Raw genomic sequence first — 21914 nt, 5'->3', positions numbered from 1 at the left:
AGAGAAAACTGAGTCAGACAGTTTAAATGACTTGTCCAGGGTAACACATCTAGTAAGTGGTTGAGGGCACATTTGAACTCAGGTTAAATTATTTGCCCAGGGTCATGCAGCTAATAAGTATCTGAACTCAGGTCTTTCTGGCTCCAGGTCTAGTATGCTTTCCACTTTGCTACCTAGTTGCCAGATTAATGAATGAGATTAATGAGGTTAATTAATTCTTTATAAACACATACTGATTTTTAGTGATCACAGAATTTCACCAGAAATCAACTTAAATCTATTGCCCTACTATTTAAAATATTCACTGTATTCTTTTTGAAATTTGGGATAATATTGACTATCACTAGTCCTAGAACATCTCCCTCATTCACCATGATTCCTCACAGATCACTGAGAACAGTTCTCCAATTACATTCTGCCCATTCTTTTAGTATGGTATAATGTTGAAGTGCCAAGTTGGGGATTTGAACACATTAAGAAGATCTTGGTGTTCCCTTACTACCTTCTCACTTATCTTGGGATCAATTGATTGGTAAACAATTTGTTCTGTGTTTCTTCATCTAAAAGATACTTCTCCTCTATAGAGAAAACAAAAGTACAATAGAAGGCAAGCAGTTTGGCTTTCATTCTCTTACTCATTTTCATCTTCTCTTCATCAAGTGTGGTCTCTTCCCCATCAGAAGATCTAATGGTAATGCTTGCTCAAAGGTGTACCATCACACCTGGCACATACTCTATGTATATCTATGCTTTCTACCTACACCTAACAGGAGACCTTGATCTTTCTCTTATCATCAACATAGCTTTAAAAGATTTTTTTTTATTATCTTTGGTGTTTATCAAAAGCTCCAGCTCATATTTGGCTTTGAAATTCCTGGCACTATTTTTAAAAAACCATGGAACTTTAGTCTTCATCCTTAGTTCCTGATCTTTGCCACCATTTCTTATCCATACTCAAATTGATTCATGATCTCAGAGATCTGACTTCCTTTAAATCGTGCAGATTGCAATTCATCAACATCTGCCTATCCTATGTGACTCTTATACCATCCCCCATAAGCTTATCATGAAGTCCACTCAAAATGCTAGAGACTTTCCTTGCTTTCTCCTGACTGAGGGTACCCATGAAGCACTCTGGCAGTCCAGCTGCCATCCCTAATTTTTTCCACATGACTAGCCCAGCTTCTCTTCCTATCACAGAATTCTTTGATGATCTTTTACTATTGTACCTTTTTGGAGTTCCTTATTGGTTAAATGATGCAGCCTACTCACAACTACTCGCCACATGATATTAATTCTTTTAATTCTTTGAGACAGTTATGTTTCATTTTTCATAAGCTTTAAATATATCTTTCTCAGAACCCACTTCCTAGTCATTTCCAAACCAGGACATCTACACTCCAGCCAATCTTGTCATCCCTTTCTTTTTCTATAACCTTAGTCTCTGACCTTGGGCTCTGATAGATGGGCCCTCACCTTATCCTGCCCAGACCAGGCCTCCACATCAGTTCCTGGCTATTTCTAAATATTCACATACTCTCTCTTACTAGTTCTCCTTAATGTGTTGTTTTCTCCCATTTAAATGTAAGTTCCTAGACAGTAGGGATTATTTTGCTTGCTTGTATTTCCATCTCCAAAATTCCTAGCAAATAATAAATGGTTTACCATCATCATTGTCATCATCATCATCCTCTACAGAGCAATGCTCCTAAAATATAAAAATTAAAAAGATGAGTGGTCTCTTTTAAAAAGATGAGAGACTTTTAAGACCTAAGTTACTTGATGACTTACTCTTTGGTTTCTTGGGAAACTTAAACCCTTTTTCTTTTCAGAATCAACAGTGACTACCTCACCAAAATTTTTCTCTGGAGAGCCTCCCATCTCGCAAAAAGCCTCTGGGAATGAGGGCAAGATTTCTCTGCAACTTCCCATTCCCACGTCCAGCTCCCAGCTTTCATATCACTGAAGCAAAGGCAGGCCCTGCACAAGATTAAACATCTTAGAAAACAGTAACAGAGAGTAGGCACCAGAAACATAAACAATAGCTAAACAGCCTCAGGGTAGCAGAAGAGAATAGAAAGGAATGAATCCTTTCTCTAATAGAGACCTGCTTGTTTTGCAAATAGCTGACATTTTTTTTGCAGGAGATAGAGGCAGTATTTAAACTTATGCCAGTGGAAGGCATTACATTATTATAGTGTTTCTCAAGTTTATTTTGTCTCAAGACCCCTTTATACTCTTAAAAATTATTGGGGCCCCTCCAAGAGCTTTTGTTTATGTGAGTTATATATAGTTTTGATCTCCTGGATCCCCAGAAAGAGTCTTGGGATTCCTAGACCACACTTGGAGAAAAAAGAGTTAACTGCCTTAGTAACTCATAGTTACTCATCCCCACTAAAACTGGTCAGTATTTCCAAATGCAGATAACGTGACCTCCCTACACTCATTTCATCATCTGTAAATGAGGAGTGTGATGCTTGGCTTGTTTGAAGCTCAAAATAAATGTCATTCAGTCATTTTCATTCATGTCCGATTCTTTGTGACCCCGTTTGCAGTTTTCTTGGCAGAGATACTGGAGTGGTCAACCATTTCCTTCTCTAGCTCATTTTACAGATGAGAAAACTAAGGAAAACAGGGTTAAATAGACTTGCTTAGGGTCATACAGATAGTGTCTGAGGCCAGATTTGAATTCAAGCTGATGAGCCCTCCTGACTTCAGGCCCATCATTCTATCCGTGGCGCCCCCTAGCTACCACAGGCCATAAATGTAAATTACTGTTATTTTTACCCAATTCAATTCAATCCAATCTGATAAGCATTTATGAAGCGACTACTATGTACAGGAAACTATGCAAGCTATTGAGTACAAAAAGGGAAAAAAAGTTCTTTCTCTCAATAAACTGACATTCTACTGGATGAGAAGACCCCAAGAACAATGAAGAGATTGTAAAAGAGTTACCCAGTTACTCTCAGGAAGTTCAAGTAAAATATCTTGTATTATTACACCATACTATACTATGCTATACTATTCTATTCTGTTATATTATGTTATATCGTTGTTGCTGTTGAGTTATTTAGTCATGTGCTACTCTTCATGACCCCACGGGCTGTATAGTCCTTGGCATTTTTTTGTTTTTTCCAGTGGGTTACTGAATACTTCTGTTCTGCGCATAGAAGCCACTAAGCATCTGGTCTGTGGGCTTGTTGTGGCTGCGTGACAAGTACATGGCTCCACACATCAACACCAGGGTTGGGGTGAGAACAGGTGAGTCTATCCCAGTCACAAGACGATGAGAGTTTTCTGACAGAGAGCCAGATGATCAGGTAGTCTCTGGTGTAAGACAATTCTAACGAAGCAGTGAGAACATCACAGAAAGGTGGAAGGGAGAGGGAAGTTAAGCAGCAGAGGCCCCTGCCCCCAAAACAAAATTGGTCTAGTACTTGGTGCTGCCCATTCTTAGGACAGGAGCAGATTTCTAGAGAGGTGACTGGTGCCTGCGAGCTCATAGGCCTCCTGGCCACAGAGCTTGCTTGGCCGGTGAGTTTCTGAAGTTCCTTCCAGCAAATTTAGCCCTGCTGACCCGGTCTTCCTCAATTCTGAGAAGCTGGTTATACTTGGCCAGACACTCACATTGGTAAGGGGCACCAGTCTTGATCTGACCAGTGCAGAGGCCCACTACCGGGTCTGTAATGAAGGTATCTTCAGTCTCCCCGGAACGATGGAAAACTATTACTCCCCACCCATTGGATTGGGCGAGCTTGCACACCTGGAGAGATTCAGTCAGAGAGCCAATGTGGTTCACTTTGAGGAGGAGGCAGCTCCAGGCTTTCTAGTTCACAGCCTTTTCATTGCTCTTGGGATTGGTTACTATGAGATCATCCCCTACCACCTGGATGCCTGCAGTAACAGTGAAATCCTTCGAAGCTCCCCAATCATCCTGGTCAAAGGGATCTTCAATAGACACCACTGGATAGTCCTCGACGAAGCTCTTGTAGGGATCCCCAAGCTCAGAAGGGGAGATGTATCCACTGGAATCATCAGGAGACTTGAATCCAAGTCATATTTCCCAGATTGGAAGAATTCTGAGGCAGCAACATCCATGCCAATTATGACCTTATCAGTATAGCCAGCCTTACTAAAAGCAGTCTTAAGCATGTCCAGAGTTTCTTTATTCTCCAGGATGTTAGGAGCAGAGCCACTCTCATCCCCTACGTTGGTGGTGTCCTGTCCATATTTCTGCTTAATCATGTTCTTCAGGTTGTGGTAGACCTCAGCTCCAACATGCATGGCCTCCTTAAAGTTTGCTGCTCCAACAGGGAGGATTAGGAACTCCTGCATAGCCTGCTTGTTACCAGCATGGGAGCCACCATGGATCCTGTTGAAGGCTAGAACTGGCAGGATGACTTCATCATTGCCTGCAAGGTCAGCAACATGGCAGTAAGGGGAGACACCTTTCTTAGCAGCTTCAGCCTTGCAAACAGCCAGAGACACTCTCAATATGGCATTTGCACTAAATTTAGATTTATTCTCAGTGCTGTCCATCTCTATCATCAATTTGTCGATCTTCTCCTGCCCCGCAACCTTCAGTTCCTTGCTAGCCAGGTTCAGGACAATAGTTTTATTGATGTGCTCAACCACTTCTGAGACGCCCTTCCCCATGTAGCGGGTCTTATCATCGTCTTGGAGCTCCAGGGCTTCACGGATACCGGTAGAAGCCCCATGGGGCACAGCAGCTTGGAAGTGACTTCTTCAGCGTAGAGCTCAACCTCAACAGTGGGGTTTCCATGAGAGTCGAAGATCTCTCCTGCATGGATCTTGTAAACAGACATGTTGAGTTTCTGGATGGGGCTTCCTCCTCGGGGCTCAGGGAACAGAGGCTGAGGGCTCTGTGGCATTTTCTGGACAAAGATGCTAGAGTGGTTTGCCATTTCCTTCTTTAGTAGATTAAGGCAAACAGAGGTTAAGTGACTTGCCCAGGGTTACATAGCTAGTAAGTATCTGAAGCTGGATTTGAACTCAGCCCCTAAGCCATCTAAATGCCCCTATGTTATATTATGCTATAAAATGTTGTATCATAACTAGGTTATATATTATACTGTACTGTACTATATTATGCCACATTACATTATATTGAATGCTGTATTGCATTATGGTATACTGAATTGTATTATTTATTCTGTATTGTACTATGCTGTATAATAATATACTATATTGTATCATATCTATTTTACTACGCTATATAATACTATGCCATGTTGTACCATACCGTATCATATGAGGCTCTCCTATATTGTATTATACTATGCTAAACCATATTATAACATGTTTATACTATATTATGCTGTGTTGTATCATAATGCATCATGGTATACTAAACCATACTATTACATTATGATATAGAATATTGTTCCATGCTATACCACACACAGCATAATACTTTTATTTATATTTTATATTATATTTTACTATACTATATATTAAACTTTATATATCATATCATATCACATCATACTGCATTCTATTCTTTTTCTTTTTTTCTATTCAAGGTGTCAAACTTTTCACCAGTAGGAATAATGCTGGAACCAGATTAAGATGTAATTAAGAAATGTTTAACAAAACAAAATAAAATAAAATATAGATAATGTTAATTTGTAGTTTTCAAATACTATATTGTATTTCATTGCACTGTTATGTCATGCCTGTCGTGTGTCATGTTATATTATTATATTCATATAGTATAGTATGGCGCAGCATAGCACAGTATGGTATAATATTGTCTTATATTGTATTATTATTATCATTACCTAAAACTTTTCGTTTCTTCTGTATGTTGCACTGAGGAACTTTCTCTACCAGCGTAGATTTATACATCCTTTGAAATGCAGCAGTGGGATAAAGGGAGAGGGAAAGGGAGATGAGAACTTGAGTGAGTGGGCCTGGGTTCACACCTGGCAGAGCCAGAGCCTGAACCCAGGTTGACCTGACTCCAGGACCGATGCTCTAACCACCATGCAATGCCGCCTCTCAGGAAACATGATGTTTTGAGGAGCAGGCTAAAGCTAGCACCAAGGGAGATCAGAAGAAGTGGTAAATGAGCTGAGCCTCGAAGGAAGCCAGAGATTCTAAGAGGAAGTATGAAGGAGTATATCCCAGAGATGGAGGACAATCTGTGCAAAGGGACAGCAGAGGCAGGAGTTGGAAAGTCCAGTTTAGGTCACAAGTGAGGGCAACTTGGCTGGAAGATACTGTGAGAAGGAAGTAAAATGAAAGGTAGGCTACGCCAGGGTTTAAAGGGCTTTAAATGCCAGAGTGAGAAGTTTGTTTTCTTACCTTGATGGAATTGAAAGCCAAAGAAAGTCTTTAAGCAAGGGAGTGACGTGGTCAGACTTGAGCTCTGGCAGTTCTGTGAAGTGTGGTTGGTGGTTGTCCTTCGTTCTTGAAGAAGACCTACGCCAGAGTCAAGATTCAATGCGTCCAACTGTGCCTGATCAAACCAATATGAGCTCAGAACGCTCTACCACAGGTCAGGCACAAATAGTCCATGTGAACATCTGGGGTGGATTCTCTAAATCTGCGCATCCTGCATTTCTTTTGAGCTGTTTCAATTCTGCTTTGCTCATAGAGCGCAGCACCTTCTCTGATGTGGGGATGCCATGCTGAGCCGTCCTGTGCCAGTATCTCCCATGTCACAGAGAATGGAGAGGAGAGAGACTTGGAAAAAGAGACATTTTTTTTTGTTGTTATCACAGGTCAAATTGTCCTTGAATCTAAGCTTGTACAGTGCCTTAGGTCCCAACTGATTGATTGATTCATAAAAGTAACTGCCCAGTAAGCTATATTCAGCGTCTTGTTTGCCAGCTGTGTCTTAGCTGAATGGTTATCTATCAGCCATCTCACTCAGTTACCTCTCACTTGCACTCCTGAGTGCCTTCTTCATGTCTTCAGTAAATAAAGACCGTCATGATCATCGTTGTTGTTATATGGTCGTTTCAATCACATCCAACTCTTTGTGACCCCATTTGGAGTTTTCTTGGCAAAGATATTGGAGTGCTTTGCCATTTCCTTCTCCAGCTCATTTTACAGATGAAGAAACTAAAACAAACGGTGTTAAGTGACTTGTCCAGGATCACACAACTACTAAGTGATGGAAACCATATTTGAACTCAGGAAGGTAAGTCTTTCTGATTTCAGGCCCAGCCTTCTATCCACTGAGACACCTACCTGTCCTCCTGTGATAATATCTCAGTCTAATTATTTCATGCCGCCTCGTAGGAACCAGAGGTTTTGTTACTTAGGGTACCCTTCTTACAAATGTAACATATTCTAAATATAGGTCAATATTTAATGTTAAACTGATCACTTGAAAAATCCTTTACTTGTTATAACTACCTGAAAATCTGCTCCTCTCTGATAGCATTCTCTAATATAGCTGCCCATTTCTAATTGACCCTTATTCACTAATTAATTTCCAGTTCTAAGACACCTTTCTGTGTCTCAGTAAATGAATGCTCTTGAAGGATACTTTCCCACCAAAGACAAATTGCCTCATTTGGTCCAAATGTAGTCTCTGAATTACAGCTTTCCTGGTATTAGATAATTTAATTACAGAGGGTTAGTGTGGCATAGAGCACAAGTCAAACGCAAAGAGAAATGAGACCACTAAATCATGCATGAGGATCCCTGTAGCCACATGCTGACTTGGAAAACCACACATTAACATTTTATATGTTCTGTTTTATTGCTAAAGAGATAAACTTAGAGCTAGGGAGACGGGTTCAAGCCTCACCTTGGACATCTATTTTCTATATGATCCTATTAAGATCTAGGTTTATGTCCTGTCTCTGTCACATTCTGTTTGTGTGACCATGGTCAAATCACTTAATCTCAATGATTTGGTAACTCTTTGAAACTGTAAGCTACACATGAGATGATGATTTCCACTGGTAGAAGAATTTTCATCCTAGGAGTTCTTAATCCTTATGAAATCATAGGTCTGGATCCCCCAGAACATATAAATACTATGCTATACTTTAATAACTCACAGATCTGTGTTTTCACCAATGTGGATATTCCTTAAATCTCATGGTGCCTCCATAAATTAATAAATGGTCCTTGGGAGTTGTCAGGGCTGAACAATTCACCCTAGGGGACAAACAGGGGCCAAGCTCTGTGAATTTGATTAGACAGGTATTAGGACAAGTCTTCAAAGTATTTGTGTCCAACTAGATGTTCAGTGGTTAGAGTGCCAGGCCTGGAGTCAGGAAGACCTGAGTTAAAAATCCTGCCTATGTCACCAGTACCTATGTGACCCTAGGCAATTCCTTAACCTCTGTTTGTCTCAGTTTCCTCATCTGTAAAATGAGCTGGGAAAGGAAATGGCAAACTACTCCAGTATCTTTGCCAGGAAAACCCCAAATGGAGTCATGGAGAGTTGGACATGACTGAAACAACTGAACATCATCATCATCTTTGGACAACAGACAGCATAAACAGGTCCCAGTACTCAATTTCTTCCTAACTTGGTCTAATATGCCAGAGCTTGGAACTGTTGTCACAGCTTTTGAGAACCTGGAGTTACCATGATAAGGAAACAGAGAAGGACTTAGAGGAATATACCATAATCTTAACGAATGTGTATTATTTTAATTTTCTTCTTATAATGGAACTTCTTTACTATCCTGCTGTGGGGTATGGGACCTAAAACTGACTCAGAGGCAAACCATATTCCATCGGGTTATTACTGTTACAGTTCAGGGAAATTATTTGATCCAGCATATAGTCAATCGATAGATCGATTTCAATCAACAAACATTTATTAAGCCTTTATTTCATGCTAAACACTGTGCGAATGTAGGGGAATACAAAAACAGAGGGTCTCTTGAGTTCACATTCTAATGGAGTTCAAAGGCCATATAATTATGAGTTTAGTGATAAGTTTTTCTTGTCTTATTTCACTCGAGAAAGTTTTGCAAAGTTGGTAGGAATAATTGTCATAGAAAGATACATCGGTACAATTTTCTAAGAATGCCTGAGGACAAAAAATCTAAACCATAGCTAGAAGTGGTTATATATATAGACTGTGGGTACACATATCAGTATAGAATTTCCCTTGACACATGGAAAGATACAAGAAATGACACAAGATCTCAGAGATGCCACCCTCATCATCCTCATAAGGGAAGGCAAAAAAGTAAACTATGACAATTACCAGGTAACAGATAAGTCCAGGACAAGTAATCTTGCATATAGACATTTTATGCTTTTTCTAGGTAGTATATTGAGGGTTTCTTAAACTTGGTTTTGATTCCAAAATTCTTCTTGATTCTTAAAAGTTGCTTTCTGACCCCTTCCCTCAAGTCTGGTTTTTTGATGAAATCTATTTTTTCTATGATTTCTCCTGAAACTACCTAGTTATCGAAATGGAAATTTCAGATACATTTTCAAATTACATTTCATTTATTTTAGATAGCAGTTTCCCTTGTGAAGTCAGCAGAACTAGGAAACTTTCAATTCCTTATGTCTTTGCTTTTCTTCCCTTGCTTTCCATACTCTCCCAAACCCCAAACCCTGCTACCTCAAATACTATTCATAGTATTCCAGTATCTATCACGGTATTTAGTAAACACTTGCTAATGACTAATTAATTGACAGTTCATTATAGTTCACACGTCTGGGCACCTGGCAATAAGGGGGACATGAAGTAAAGGGAAAAACAGATGGGAAGGGCTAAAGCATTTTGAAGAAAATTTCCACAAATGGGGTAGCTAGCCTGAAAGATTCTTTAAATCATCCTTTTAAAGCATTAGCACCTCTGCTTAAAGTGCCTCCTTACATCCGAAAGCAGCTCCTAGGTGCATGTACTGTCTCAGACTGTATTGGCTGACTTGTCTACATAGCTCAAACCCCGATGTTAATCTTTTGGGGGAAGAAGAAACTCTAGGAGCCAGAAGGAGAAATAGTCTTTTAGCTTTATTCTACTAGGAATCGAGAAACCCAGGGTTCTAGCTCCCTCTCCACCGTTCATTAGCTGTGCGAACTTGAGAAAAATAATTTATTCTTTCTGGCCCTCATTTTCCTCAACCTTAAATTTTGTTACATTGGTCAATCCGTTATTTCAGTTGTGTCTGACTTCATGATCCCTTTTGAAGTTTTCTTGGCAAAGATGCCAGAGTTATTTGCCATTTCCTTCTCCATCTCATTTTACAGATGAGGAAACTGAGGCAAACAGGATTAAGTGACAAGAGCAAATAACAGGATTATAAGAAGAAAGCTTGGTGGAGGGAAATGACATCATTTGAGCTGTGCTCCAAGGGAAGAGCCAAAATACTCTGCCCTACAGGGAGTAGGCCAACTTCCCAAGTGCCAGGAAATCCAGATGGTTAAGCAGGAGCCAAGAAATGGAGTTTGAAACAATGATCTATTGGTGTAGGTTGGCTGTGGGGGCTGATAGGATCATAAATGTAGTTTTAAAAGGACTTTAGAAGCCATCTAAACCATTCTCCTAATTTTTCAAAGAGTTAAGTGAGTTGCTAAAGGTCCTACAGGTAGTAAGTCAAGATTTGAACTTAAGTCCTAACACAAGAACAAAAACGAGAGTTAATACTATAGAGGAAACAGCCCAGAGTATAAATGAAAGACAATTTGCTCTGGGCGCTTAAATCTCTCTGCCTTGTATTTTTTACAATAGCAACATGCAAATTAAGACTGTTCTAGAGCTGGCTCAAATCAGCCAGCCGAGGAAACTGACAAAACCAGCACTTGATTTACTGTTTTGTTGATTCTCTAGACTTAAAAAAGTGATGGAAAAAATGTTAATGATGCAGATTAAACTTAAAAGGGTTTGGTGCATACATTTTTTTGGAGAGTTAGTTTTAAACATTTACCAATATGCCCTTTTGTGCCATCCTTGCTACCACTAAGTCTAATGCTCAGAGGCATTAGACTTGCAAGGCCTTGGCCAAATATATTCATCTACATTGTGTTGTGTTGTTCGTCCTTCTTGATGAGGACCAATGATATCACAGTTTTGAGGTCAAGGTACAGTGTGTTCGACTGTGGCTCCAGTATAAGCTTGGAAGGCTCTACCACAGGTTAGGCACAACCATTTGGGATGAAACTGTCTCTAGATTTGCACAACTCATGTTTCCTTTGTGCTACTATGATTCTGCTTTGCTCATAGAGCATGGGCGGTCCTGTGCCAGTGTCTCCCATGTCTCATAATTGACACTAAAGTTCTTCAGAGAGACCTTGAGAGTGTCCTTGTATCACTTCTTTTGATTTCTCTGTGAGCGCTTGCCTATGCTAATTCTCTGTAAAATTGTTTTTTTTAGGTAAATGTATGTTTGGCATTCGAGCTACGTGGCCAGCCTGTTGAAGTTGTACTCTCTGCAGCAGAGTTTGAATGTTTGGCGGCTCTGGTAACTTACCTTGCCAGGTGATCTTTAGAATCTTCCTAAGACAACTCAAATGGAAATGATTCGGTTTCCTGACAGGGCGCTGGTAGACTGCCCAGGTTTCACAGGTATACAACAATGAGGTCAGCACCACAGCTCTGTAGACCTTTATTTTGGTAGGCAGTCTAATACCTCTTTTTCTGTCACAGTTTCCTTCAGAGCCTCCTAAACACTGAGCTAGCTCTGGCAATGCGTGTGACAACCTCCTCATCTATGTATACGTCCCTGGAAAGTATATTGCCGAGGTAATTGTCCACAGCCTTCAGAATTTCTCCATTTGCTATAACAGACGGTTTCACGTACAGATAGTGCGGTGCTGGCTGGTGAAGAACCTGCTTTCTTGGTGTTAATTGTCAGTCCAAAATGAGCACAAGTGTCAGAGAGTTGACCCATACTCTGCTGCATTTCAGCCTCAGAGGCTGCATTGAGAGCACAATCATCTATGAACAAAAAATCAAGCACCAAACTCTCCTCAAACTTGAGTCTTGGCTTGTAGCCTTTTCAAGTTCAATAGTTTATAAACCTCAGTGTAGTAGCTGACTTTATTGCTGTTTGCATCTTTGTTGAAGGCATTTTACACCCACATTGTGGAATGAACGAAAAAACATTTTTTTAGTGCCTGAATTTCAGTGATACTCTGTGTGTGTGTGTGTCTGTGTGCGAGCACGCGAGCGCTCGTGTGTGTGTTTGTGTGTGTGTGTGTATGTGTGTGTGTGTGTGTGTGTCTGTGTGTGTCTGTGTGTGGTGTGGTGTGCTTGGTGTGTATGTGTGTGTATATATGTGTGTGTGTGTGTGTGTGTGTGTGTGTGTGTGTGTGTGTGTGTGTATCCAAGGCATTTTCTCTCTCAATTCTTCAGTCTTAAGGAAAATTATGTGCATTCACAATTGGCCAAGCTATATTGTGGTTTTTCAAAATCTAAGAATCTCCCTGAGAAGCTGATTTTTAAATTTAGGGTCCAGATCTTCTGTATTGCACTTCTTAAATCATAACTGGAAAAGGATTAATGCAATCAAGCAATTTGACATATGTATTGAATTCTTGTGAAATTTCCATCATCTAATTAGAAACATTATATTAATACTGAATCATAACTGCATACATGCATTTTCAGAAGAAGTTCTGTGTTTCATAAATAAAATGGAAATCAATTATTTATGGCACTCCTGACTTCCAGTTACTGACTGTATATATTTAGAAGACTAATAAAACTTATTAGTTCCATCTTCTGAGGACAGGGACCATGTCATGCATATTTTAGTGTCTAACAAAACTCTTAGCACAACGCCCTGAACCTCACAAACGCTAAATTTCTCAGTAAATACTTGTTAAATAATGAATAAATGAACTTTTTAAATGATCACAACCAATTAAAGTCAGTTTAGCATACTTCCAATACAGAACTACTGATGTTTCTCTGCAATGCCTGCCAAATTACCTGTGAAACAGGATTTGTGAAATTTCCATGACACCACTATAGTAATTAAAATTTGGGGGTTGTTTCTACCTACTTCACGCAACTCTCGTGTTTGTGAGCAGCAAATCCGACCCTAAACCCAGACATTTAGAACTGTCACCAAAAATTCCTCCCCTCTGCTACCAGTTTTGGTACTGTGAGTCAGTGAAAAACAGCTTTATTAGTATGGACTCAGTCCCAAGGATGCCTGTGTATTAGAATTTAACTGACCTGGATCCGTGTCATTCTTCTTATCCGCTAGACATTTCATTTGCTTGCTGGGGCACAGTTAGAATTAAGTTTCCTGGTGCTCTGACTTTCATTCCTTCATTTTTATTAGGAAATTCAAAGAATACCTAGATTTCAGTGGTCCAGACTATCTCACTGCTTTGCCTCAAGGGGCAGGGAAGGGAATAAGCATTTATTAAACACTTTCTTTGTACCAGGCATTATTGTTAAGTGCCTTAAAAATATCTCATTTGATCTTCACAACATCTCTGGGTGGTAGATGTGATTATTATCCCTCTTTTACAGAAGAGGAAAGTGGGACAGTGACTTGCCCAGGGTCACATAGCTAGTAAGTATCGAAGGCCAGAATTGAATTTAGGCATTCCTGATTCCAGACCTAGTGTTCTGTCTGCTGTACCAACTAGCTGCTTCATGGGTGACAGAGCAGTTTCCTATTAGTGTTAAATTAGCTTTTTGGCTAAAATTCTCTGTACATTTAATCCCTGAATGACTTTGGAATCTTAGACCAGAGTGTTCATCCTGCTGCACACTCAAACTGGAGTGTGAGTGGGGGGCAGGGGGAAGGTACCACCTACCTAAGTTATTCCCCATTGGCATCTGTTCTCCTTCTGTGACTGTATTCCTATGTTGGTAGCATTGCTCTTAACAAACAGTTCCTTATCTTTTTGCCCTGTTTTATAATATCATTTAAGATCTGGTTCTACCAGATCACCTCATTCCTGCTTCCCTCCTTATCCCACCTCAATATGTCCCAAGATCTTCTTTATCTTTTGTTCTTCTATATGATTTTTAAAAATTATTTTCTAATAGATTAGTATCAGTAAGGCAAGATTTACGATATTGATGGTGACCATGAATATGCCTGTATAGTTCGGTATCACAGAATATAAGAGATTCTCCATATAGAAGGCAGAAGAAGTAAAATATTTATTCAGACACCAGAGGATCAAATCCCAAAACCAACAACTCCAATTCGACATAGCAGCAATTGTATCACTAAAACCAGTAAGTCCACTTTATCATAATAGCAAGGAAATTAAAACACAATATCACAGCAGGGAGCCAAGCAATTCCATAACTTTCCCCTCTGCTGGGGCCTTCCCTTAAACACTCACAAATCCTAGCTGTCTGCTTGCCTTCATCCTCTCCTCCCGAAGTTCTGAGAGCCCTTGCAGTCCAATTTCTCTCTCTCTCTCTCTCTCTCTCTCTCTCTCTCTCTCTCTCTCTCTCTCTCTCTCTCTCCCTCTCCTTCTCTTTCTCTCTGTTCTCTCTGCCCTTAACAGCTACCCTCAAGGTAAATATACCCTTTTTAGGGCCCGAGGGCTTCACATCTCTTGCGACCCAGTTAGCAAAAGACTGTGGACCTGGGGCTTCATACCTAGTTAGCAAAAGGGTGTGGGCCTTCCTACAAACAAGCCTCCTCTAATCAAGTGTCTCTTAACTAGCTCCACTTGAGGCCTATTAAGGGGATTAATGGGCGAGGAAGATCTTTATTCACATTAACACCATAAGATTTTACAAAGGTCTTTATATATTTGAGATATGAGACCTTTATCTGAGAAACTGTCTATAAAATTTTTTCTTGTCAAGTAGGGAATGGCTGTGGTAGTTGTGGTAGACGATCATGATGAAATACTACTGTGCTATAAGAAATGATGAGCTTTTAGGTGAGATTTTATGAAATTTTAGAAAAACGTGGATAGACTTGCACAAAATAATGAAGAGTGAAATGAGCAGAACCAAGAGAATGTTGTACGTGGTAATAGCAATGATGTTTTAAGAACAACTTTGATCATAGGTGTCTTATCAGGAACATTTTCCACATTTCTCCACTACAAATAATATAGTTCTGGGTTTTAGACAATTTTTTTTATCACGTTATGGAAAAGTTCCTTCATTCCTGTGTGTTTCATTATTATTGAATTAGATTAATATTGGATTTAGTCAAAGGCATTTTCATAATAATATAATCAAGTGATTTTAACATGATTTATTATGTTCATTGTTTTCCCAATGTTGATTCATTCTTACATCCCTATTGTGAATACAACTTAGAATGATCACTTTGGGAATATATTGCTGAAATATCTTTGTGAAAGTTTTATTTAGTGTATTTGTGTCAATAAGGTCTACAATTCTTTTTGTCTATTGTTATCTTTCTCTGGTTTGGATCAGATAGAAAGGAGGGACGGAGGAAGGAAGAAAGGAGCTATGTTTCTCAACTAGAACTGGCCAGTTGGGTTCCCAGTGGGGCAGCTACTACTACTCACAGATTGTTGATTGTTGTTTGTTCTCCATTCTCGAAGGGGACCATGACATCAGGAATGTGATGTCATGACTTGCAAATAAACTGGATTTAAGTGATGCAGCGCTGTGCAAAGTCCCGAGCCTCACTCTCTCCTCCAGAGTCACCTGGGTCCAGTGGCAAGATATAGATCAGGATGACTGGAGATGGCCCTGGATGCAGTGGGAGACCCATTTAGGAGATAAATTAGAGCTGAATAAATAGATCTAATAATAATCAGCATAGGGATGCTAATTGAATCCATGGAAGCTGATGAGATCACCAAATGAAATAATATTGTTGGAGAAGAGAATAGGACTCACAATGAAACCTTGGGAAATACCCACAGTTAGTGGGCATGACCTGGATGAAGATCCAACAAAGGAGACAAAGTAGGAGCTCTCCTGCAGATAGCAAAACCAAGAGAGAATAGTGTTTAAAAAAATAGAAGGGATAGAATATCAAGGAAAAGAGGGTGATTGATAGTGTCAAAGGCTGTAGAGAGGTCAAGAAGCATAAGGGTTGAGAAAAGACCCTTAGATTTGACAATAAAGCTAGTAACTTTGGAGAGAGCTGTTTCGGTTGAATGATGAGATTGGAAGCTAGAGTATAGAGCAGGGGTGGGAAACCTGAGGCCTCAAGGCCACATGTGGCCTTCTAGGTCCTTGGGACTGAGTCCAAGTTTTACAGAACAAATTCTTTTATTAAGGGGATTTGTTCTGTGAAGTTTTGATTCAGTCAAAGGGCTGCGCTTGAGGACCTAGATGGTCACACATGGCCTCGAGGCCACAGGTTCCCCACCTCTGGTGTAGAGAGTTAAAAAGAGAGGGGGGAAAGGAAATGGATACTTATTATAGATGACCTGTTCAAGAATTTTACCCATGAAAAGTAAGAGAGATACAGGATGATAGCTCTTGAGGATGGATAAATCAAGTGAGAATTTTGTGAGGCTGGCACGGATATGTTTGTAGGCAGTAGGGAAGTAACCAGTTGTCAGGGAAAGCTTGAAGATTTGTGATAAGAACGAGGAATTACGGAGGGGGAAATTGCTAGAGAACCTGGAATGGAGTGGGATCACTTGTGCAGGTAGAGTAATTTGCCTTGGCAAAGGGATGGGACAACTCTTCATGTGAGACTGGGGTGAGGAAGTAGATACTGGCATAAAGCCTCTGAGTGAAATGATTTGTCTAAGGTCACGCAGATGGTAAGGAGAAGAGCTGGCATGGACAGATCCACTACACATTGTAAACTTCCTAATAGACTATAAGCTTCTCGAGAAAAGGGAAGCTTCTTCTGTCACTTTTCATTTTTGTATCCCAGAACCTAAAAGGGCGCCTTGCACATGGTGGAGCTTAATAAATGTTTGTTTAACTGTAAACTGGAATAACTCAGGGAGCATGCAACTTGGAAGTGAGCCACAATCCAAATATTGCTTCTTTTCTTTCCCTTAGCCTTTCTTTATATGTTCTCTTATTAGAAGACTGGAAGAAAGACAGATTTTGGTGTCCTAAACAAATGATTTCTCAAAGGAGGGATTTCTCCTAACCCAGACTAATCAAAACTGGCTCCTAAAAGGAATGGATTTTGTAACCTAACAATGTACTTAGTAAGAATCTTGCTATGTCATGTTGAGTCATTTCAGGTGGAAAATAATAAGGATAGCGTAAAGTGTCCTGGCCTTGCAGTCGTCAGGAGATTTGGAATGACATCCTGGCTCTGTCACTTAACAGGCATGTGGCCTTAGGCCAAGTGCTTAATGAGACAATGGATGCGACATGCTTAAAGCTATATAAAACTTAAGATATATTGTTATGGTTATTGTTATTGACTAAGTCATTACTTGGGAATCACAAGGAACTAAGAGGTGTCAGCTAAGTGGATAGAAAACTGCCCGTAAAGACCTGGGTTCCAGTCTTGCCTCTGACACATATTGGTTGTATGATTTAGGCAAGTCTCTTAACTTCTCGATGTTCTAGTCTAGGCAACTCTAAGACCACAAGATGTTAGAGAAGATGCTATTCTGAGTTGATAGAAGAACTCTCCTCACCTCAGAGTTCCTTATATCAATGAAACCATTGTTACCTTAATCAGGGCTGTCCAACCTTAGGTTTTTATTGAAAAAATGTATTTTGATTTGCCATTTTAGTGAGAGTTCTGTGGTAGCTCGGCTTCATTTACTAAAGCATTTATGTAAATTTATATGCTTGTAGACAGGCCGCATAAATCTCACTGCGGCCCAGTGGCCGCATTTCGGACAGCCCTGTCCTTATATAATGCCACAAATTACCTCCTATCAAAGGAGTCAGAGTTCTTATATTATTGAAACTAAAGTTTCTTTCCCTTTAACTCCTATGCTTTCCTGAAATTACCAAGTAGTCTTGAAATTATGATTAGCCATAATTTCAGACATCGTAGCTTTTGCTAATTTTTTTTTTTTGCAATACAACATTATTTGGTGTTAGACCAATTTGCCTCAAGGCCTACTGCAGTTCCAAAAGTACTTGGTCACATTTAATTCAATTTAGTCAACAAATATTTATTAAGTCCCTACTACATGCAGAACACTGTGCTTGGTGCTGGGGATGATAATAAGAATATTATCTTATATTCATATGGAACTTTGAGGGTTTTGGCCTGTTTTCTCTTAGGAGGGAGTAATGCAAACATTACTACCCTCGGGTTACCAGGAAGTAAGTAAACTGAGTCTGGAAAATGTTAAGTGAATTACTGGAAGTTACATACCTAATAAGTGTCAGAATCAGAGGTCAAACATTGATCTCCTGACTCCAGAGGGAAAAAAAAAACACTTTTCACATCTTTAAAATGAGAGTTTAGTTAAGTCGTTGCCCTCCTAGCTTCATGGAAATTACAGTCTAGTAGTGAAAATGATACAGACATGTATAAATATGGTGCTTCCCATACAACATGGCCTCTCAAGAATAGCACAAAGCTGAGTATTTGTGTGCTGCTGGCTTTACACTTTGAACAAGGCAGGGACCATGTCATAGGACTCTTGTACTCCACTCACATGATAAGCCCTCAATAAGTACTTGGAGAATTGAATTTATGGCTACTTTTAATTTATCCTTAATCACATTCTAAAATGTATCATATTTGTCTTTCGACACCAGGAAGGAAAACATCCCTTAATTGGAAAGATGGGCAGGCAAATTTCGTGGCCTAGAATAGATCATCAGCAGATAAGGCCACCTTCTTGTTTTCTGGAGTCACTTCCTGTCATGGTTTGGACCATATCTGATGTTTCTAAGGGCTTCCTGTTTGCCTCTCCTCAGTGAATTAAAACTTGGAGTGGCATTAACCTTTAAAGGGGAGGAGGTGTTTTTACAAGAGAGAAGCTGGGCTGGCTCTTACCTCCTTTCAGTGAGTCATGTTGCCTGCAGTAAGATTATTTGGATGGGGTCCACTCTGCTTGTGTTATTGATTCAGAAGAGACCTAATTTACTGCTATACTGGTGTGTCCTGTGTTGTCTAAATAGTCTCTGCCGTCAGGTTTAACTCTTTTGTCGAGACTTCTCCAATATCCAGGCTTGAATTTAATTCCTCAGTATTCTCTGTAGGGCATGGGGGGGAGTCAGTCACATTTAATTAAATTTCCTACCTTCCTGCTCTGCAGATTAAAATCTTCCACCTGAAGGCAGTCAAATCAATTTGCCATCGTCATGGCAAAGTTTTGGGGTTTTTCTTTCCTGCATGGGTAAAGAATTGATAAAGATAGAGAATATAGCTATTTGGAATATTTGAATTAAATATATTAATTGGTCTGCTGAATTCTTTACTTGTTTTTGATTTATTATTGATTGGGTATTAGATATCAGAAGTATATACCAAGCTTAGGGGACTAAAAGGGTCATGGATCCTAGGATGCTTTGTGTTACAAGTCTAGGACTGATACTATAAAAGAAATAGTGCTGGAATGGGCATCAAGAAGACTGGGTTCTATTCTTACTCATGGGGTTCCCTTCCTTGCAAATATCATTTCATCACTTTAGACCTCAGTTTCCTAATCTGTAAAGTGAGAGGGCTGGACTGGTTGTTCTCTCAAGCCACTTCTAGTTCTCACATACTGAGTCTATAGGAACAATCTAAAAATATTAAAGGGAGAAAAGGTAAGAAAGTTCTAAGATGAAAGCTAAAGTAATAAAGTCCTAAATAGTTAAAGCAGTTAGAAATATAAAAGGCACAGAGCAAACTGTAATAAAATTCTTTAAAAACATTAAAACATATGAGGATAAACAAAAAGGAAAAAATCTTTAAAAGCTAAATGTTGGATTGAGCGACAACAGATGGACAGCATAAGTGTTTCATTCACATTCATGAAGCACTATAAGTCAATTTTTCAAAAAATTATTTGAATCATCACCCACTCTCTTCTTCGTGCCTGTGGTAGCAAACAGAGAAACCCTCCTCACAGAGGCTAGTCTTTCTACCTAGGTTCTTTATTCCTTTCCTCCCATTTCCTCTAAGAATTTGCTTCTGAAATCTTTCTAAAACATAACTTCAGTCTGTTCCTTTCCACTGGATCCTTACCATTGTCCATGGTTCCTCAATCCCCCCCAAAATGCCACTGACCTCCAGGACTCTAAATCCCATTCCCTTTTGTTTTTAGTCATACTGCTCAAATTCTTTGCAGTCTTTGGTATTGTCTATAAATCAATCCCTTCTACTCATTTCTCAATCTTCTCTTGGCTACAGAGATGCCACACTTTCCAGGGGGTGCTACCCATGCTTTTGTTGTTCCTTCTTTCAGTCGTGTATGACTCTCCATGACCCCAGAGTATGTCAGGCCATCTTATGCTTCACTATCTCTTGAAGTCTGTCCAAATTCATGTATGTTGTTTCCATGACACTTATCTATCCATCCCAACCTTTGCCATGCCCTTTTTCTTTTGCCTTCAATCTTTCCCAACATCAGGGTCTTTTCCAATGAGTCCCATCTTCTCATTATGTGGTAATCTTCAGCTTTAGTATTTGACTTTCCACATCAAATGGGCTGAATTAATTTTTTTAAAGTATTTTCTTATTTGATCTCCTTGCTGTCTAAGGGAGTCTTGAGAACCACAATAATCATTAATTTTCTGCCTAACCAGATCGTAGGAACATAGGCTTTGAGTTAGAAAATCAACAAGTTCAACTGTATCATTTTTCAAATGATAGAACTGAGGCACAGAAACGCTAAGTGACTTGCTTATCTTTTGTTTTTTAGGAAAAAAGATAATTTGGGGGAAATTAAGAATGGAGAGGGGAAACTAATGGATTGTTTGGATTTGGTGATCTCTAAGTACATTTCTAGCTCAAGATCTATGATCCATAATCTACGTGACCAAAGATAATGGTGATTTGCCCAGGGTATCCCAGGTAGAAAGTGGCTGAGGCCCAATTCAAACCCAGATCAAGTCCAGCACACTCTCCACTATGCCATACTGCCTCTCTGCTCTTTTCATGTCCTCTTCCTGACCTTTTAGGGTGAGTGTCCCTCAAGATTCTGTCCTTGATTCTCCTTTTTTGTTGCTTTTACTCTCTTGCATTTAGGAATCTAATCTATTCCAATCTCTTCAACTACCACCTTTACATAAATAATTTCGAATTCTCTGTCTCCAGTGCTGACCTCTCTCCTGATTGATCCCCAGATTCATATTTCCAGCTGCTTGCAAAGTAGTTCCACCTTTTTTGTAACTAACCTTTCTCCCCAAAACTGTTCTTCCTCCTTAATTGACCAGTTCTGTTACTGGCAATACCATTCATACACTTCCCAATGTTTGATGCTATTTTTGACTCTTTCCTTTTTCTCATCTTTTACAACCAGGGCAGGACAGCTGGGTGGAGCAGTGGATAGAACCCTGGGCCTGAAGTTAGGTCTTCCTGACTCCAGATACTTACTAGCACTGTGATACCTCTGTCTTCCTCATTTCCTTTATCTGTAAAATGGGGTAATAGTACTTATATATCCAGGTTGTTGTGAGAATAAAATGAGACAAAATTTCTAAAGTGCTTAGCACAGTGCCTGGCACATAGGAGGTGCTTTGTAAATGTTTGTTTCCTTTCTTCCAATAGATAAACCTAAGTAATATTTCTTTTTTCTATACCCTCTTCTCTTGTTGCTACTATATCAATTTTTTCTTATTTTTTATAGGTTTCTGTGATTTTATAAAGAGGTCATAATGAGTAAACTCACTAAACTGATACAGGTCCACACTTGCTCTACAATTCTGAGTCTTAGAGAGTTGCCTGGCGGCATCAAGAGATTAAATGGCAGGGGCAGCTAGGTGGCACAGTGAGTAGAGCACCAGCCTTGGAGTCAGGAGGACCTGAGTTCAAATCGGCCTCAGACACTTGACACACTTACTAGCTGTGCGACCTTGGGCAAGTCATTTAACCCCAATTGCTCTGCCTTCCCCCTTCCACAAAAAAAGAGATTAAATGGTTTGATCAGGGTCATTTAACTAACATGAGCCA

At 39.7% G+C, this 21914-nt stretch overlaps 1 pseudogene; it reads right to left on the bottom strand.

Annotated features, from left to right (window-relative positions):
* Positions 1-3145: 3145 nt before the first annotated feature.
* On the bottom strand, positions 3146-4829 carry LOC118857171 (annotated as a pseudogene).
* Between the last annotated feature and the right edge of the window lie 17085 nt (positions 4830-21914).

The sequence above is a fragment of the Trichosurus vulpecula genome, chromosome 7 (assembly GCF_011100635.1).
Source record: "Trichosurus vulpecula isolate mTriVul1 chromosome 7, mTriVul1.pri, whole genome shotgun sequence".
Taxonomy (NCBI): Eukaryota; Metazoa; Chordata; class Mammalia; order Diprotodontia; family Phalangeridae; genus Trichosurus; species Trichosurus vulpecula.
Note: the sequence above shows the minus strand (reverse complement) of the source record. Positions and strands in the feature narration are given on the sequence as shown.